At 43.1% G+C, this 4,244-nt stretch overlaps 1 long non-coding RNA gene across 1 annotated transcript; it reads right to left on the bottom strand.

The window, feature by feature from the left end:
- Positions 1-378: 378 nt before the first annotated feature.
- On the bottom strand, positions 379-3,946 carry LOC147002594 (uncharacterized). Its single transcript, XR_015048525.1, has 3 exons — positions 3,846-3,946; positions 2,269-2,384; positions 379-462 (listed from the first exon to the last, which is right to left on the bottom strand). It is a non-coding gene; the product is annotated as an uncharacterized LOC147002594 (long non-coding RNA).
- Between the last annotated feature and the right edge of the window lie 298 nt (positions 3,947-4,244).

The raw sequence follows: 4,244 nt of genomic DNA, 5'->3' as shown, positions 1-4,244 counted from the left end.
TATGTGAGGCTTTGAACTGAATCTCCAGAATACACATATGTATAAACACACAGAGATACACACACACACACACACATGACACACACATGTACATGCACATCAACACACATGTGCACACAAACACACACATACACACATATCCAACACACCTGAACATATATATCTTCTAGAGGATATTTATATCTTTTCTCTGTCTCATCTCAATCCATATTAATGGGATAGATTATGTAATATAGCCACATAATCTAGCATACTGCATAACAGAATAAAGATTCTATAAATGCTGTTGATGCTGTCACTCTTGCAAGATGAAGATATTCTTCATGGAACTTCTTCTGGATTCTGGATCAAATCCATACAGAAAAATTTCTAGCCTACCTCATATTCCATCGCGCTGAAGCTCATTCTAGCAATAGGTTTGCAGACCACTTCATATGCAGCAAGTTTTGGGAAACAGGAAGTCTAAGGCAGAGCGAAAGGCAATAAGAAGAAAACAGACATTTTCTCAGATCTGTGGAAACTAGAGCCATGGAAGTTTCATCACACAATTTGCCATTACTATCACCTTGCAAACCATTTTCAGCTTTATTTTGCCTTTTCCTTAGGAAAAAAAAAAGAAAGTCATCTCGCATCTGCTGAAATATGAGTTGGGATAGCAGTGAGCTTTGTTCTGAGCTCTCAGACGCTTGTGGACTTGTCACCATTCCCTGGCCTGGCAATCCATCTCCTGAGCCCGAGTTACAGGGTACAAGGGGAGGGGTGCAGCAGGGACCCTTCTCTCCTGACCTGATTTCAACAGGGGCATTAAAAAGCACTGCTCATATGCCATCCACTCTCTTCAGGGAGACTGGCATAGTAAGTAACAGCTGTGGTGACTCTGAGGAAAATTGCCTTAAACTCACAGATCTGCTTCAAGAAGAACCTGCCCTTGTTTCTGTTCCTCCCTGGAAATCAACTGAAAGCAGAGGGATTGGGGGGAGGTTATGCTCCTGCCTGTATCCTGGGTCACTGGAAATCTCAGACTTCAACCTATCATCATCACCCATCAATCACGTAATGCGACATCTGTTGTTTTACAACTCTCTGCATCTAATATTTTATATAAAGCAGTTTATTCTTACTGGCAAGTACTTTGAAGATGTGGGTTTGAGTCAGTGCTGTGTTGGAGTTGGCTCACTAAGTTAGTATGTTTTCCCAACAATGTTAACCCATTGCTACTTTGAAACTAGTCATGGTGGGAAGGTTTACACTACAGAAAATGGCAAATACTACAGTCTGGGGGTTTCTTCCCTTTGACATAGCTGGTTGATCCATACTTAGTAGCATAGCTTTATGGAAAATAAGAATCAACTGTCCAGAAGAAAATGACGGTGGGTGAGATGGGGAAATAGCAGAAGTTTGTCAGTTAGGAGAAGAACTCCAAGGCAAAGAACACCATCACCTGGCCATGAGATGGCGCAGCTGCCAAAGCTTGACAGCCTGAGTTCAATTTCCGAAACCCATGTAAAGGTGGGTGAGAACTGACTCCACAAAGATGTTCTCTGACCTCCATATATGCATGCCCCACACATACATACACACATGAAATAAAGAATAAAGTCAAAGAGAAAACTGTAGCCTATGTGTGGTGAATTGAATAGGTTTGGTCCCCATAGACTCATGTATTTGAATGCTTGGCCCATAGGTAGTGGCACTACTAGGAGGTGTGGCATTCTTGGAGAAAGTGTGTCACTGGATGTTGAAGTGGGGGTTGGTGCTTTGGACGTCTCCTCCTATGCTCAGGCTCAGCATGGAAGAGCCCCTCCTCCTGGCTACCTTTGAATCAAAATGTAGATATTTCGGCCCCTCCAGCACCGTGTCTGCCTGCATGCTGCCATGCTTCCTGCCATGATCATAATGTTCTCTGAAATTGTAAGCCAACCCCAAGTAATATTTGCCTTTGTAAGAGTTGCCTTGAAGCTGGGCAGTGGTGGTGCACGCCTTTAATCCCAGCACTTGGGAGGCAGAGGCAGGGGATTTCTGAGTTTGAGGCCAGCCTGGTCTACAGAGTGAGTTCCAGGACAGCCAGGGCTACACAGAGAAACCCTGTCTCGAAAAACTCAAAAAAAAAAAAAAAGAGTTGTCTTGGTCATGGTGTCTTTTCACAGCAATAAATCCCAAACTAGGACACTATGTAACCATTTCAGTTGAACTATCTTTTGTGTTCCACCTCAGGCTGCAGAATTCCTCTACCCCAGCGACCTGGAACACCTAATCCCTTATGCCTACCTTAAACTCGGAATGTATCACCCATCTTCGAAAGCTCTAAGCTGCACACAGATAGGACTTGTACACCATGAAGCCTTGCTAGGAGATACTGCCACATTCCTGCAAACTGACTTGAACTGGATTTAAAAAAGAAAAAAAAAATCTTTACAAAAACATCAGTAGCTTCTTTTTTTCCTGAAAACTATAGGAGTGATTCACCATCATGTCAAGATATTAGCTTTCAAATATGACCTCAACATTTGGTAAATTAATTTATCTCTTGAGCAACTGAATTCTTTTTTTTTTTTAGATATTTTCTTATTTTACATTTCAAATGCTATCCTAAAAGTCCCCCATACCCTCCCCACCCCAGTCCCCTACCCACCCACTCCCACTTCTTGGCCCTGGTGTTCCCCATGTACTGAGGCGTGTAAAGTTTGCAAGACCAAGGGGCCTCTCTTCCCAATGATGGCCGACTAGGCCATCTTCTGCTATATATGCAGCTAGAGACACGAGCTCTGGGGGTACTGGTTAGTTCATATTGTTGTTCCTCCAATAGGGAGCAACTGAATTCTTAAGGTACTAAAAGCAACATATTGCTTAGAAGAAACAAGTTTTAGGGAGTTTCGCTACTGCAAATGTGAGGGTAGCCTAATGCATGCCTGAGCTCATGAGGACAATGTCTAAACTAATTTTTCCTTTGTTTATTAGAAAGTAAAAAAGGTTGTGATATTGGAAGTAAGTAGTGAGCAGTAGACAAACGGTAAGCATGAAGCATGACTAGTCCATTCTCTTACAGCATTGGTTTGCAATGAGTTCTTAGAACTCACACAGTCGAGCAAAATTCACAGTCCACCTTGATTCTGAAACTCTGTGGGTCCGATTCCAATTACTCAGAAGTGGTGGAGGGCTAAGAACTAAAGAACTCCTGGACTAAATGTTAATTGGCAGGCTAAAGCAAACATGTTGGTCTTTAGTGAATTTATCCCCTCTAGAGGACACTTCTATACAGTGTAAAGTGGACAATATTAATACACTTAATATTGACTAAATTCAGATATATTTTACTCTATGACCTCCAAATTATATGGTACTGGAGAGCATGAATAGTTGCAATTCCTCATTCCTCCCCCAAGTTAGACCTCTTGCCATGAGATTCCCACAAATTATCTACTTTCCATCCACCCTGACCTCAAGTTCAACATCATAACTCGAGACATTAGTTGCTTTTACACCTCTCTGATGCTAATATCTGACAGGAACAAGAGGAGGAAAGGTGTGTTTTCCACATTGCTCAAGGAGTTTTCCATCCCTCCCAATAGACAGAGTTTAATGGCGCTCATACCATTGGGAGTGGGTAGCAGGTGCTCCTCACTGTACCGTGGACTAGGGAGCAGAGAGCAGCTGGAACTAGGTATCAGGCTGGAACCTTCAAAGGTCTACCTTCAGCGTCTCACTTCTACCCGCTGGCCTCCACCTCCTAAAGATTCCACAGTCTCCCAAAATAGCCACCAGCTGAAGAACGGGCATTTAAAGCACGGGCCAGTGAGATTTAAGCCCTAACACCTGACAGTGTTAAAGCATGGGGACAGTCTTACCTGCTGCCATTTGCTGTCTTGAGCTTCTTATCATCACCAAAAATGCATGCCTGAGCTGGAACCTGGCTCCTCCTCTACTTCCAAGGGGCTGCAACCAGATCAAACCATTGTGAGCCGAAACCTTACCAGTGAGAAGAAGCACATTTACTTCATCCAATGCTGACTCTCATCACTTGGTGACATGGTACACTAGAGAGTGTTGGCTGTGTCCTTTGTGACTGTGTGCCTGACTATGAGTTATGTTTCACTGCTACTGCCCAGCTTATCCAGAGAGGATATTACCATATATTGCCAGCCTGGGAAGCAAATTAAGATTCACAGTACAAAGAATGGTTTCCAGTGAAACCTCTTCTACTTCCACAACATTGTAACATTGTCAGTTCAAGTCAAACCATTGTG

Source organism: Mus caroli, unplaced genomic scaffold (genome assembly GCF_978045245.1).
Source record: "Mus caroli unplaced genomic scaffold, Mus_caroli_1 scaffold_9, whole genome shotgun sequence".
NCBI lineage: Eukaryota > Metazoa > Chordata > Mammalia > Rodentia > Muridae > Mus > Mus caroli.
This window is presented reverse-complemented; position numbering and strand designations above follow the sequence as displayed.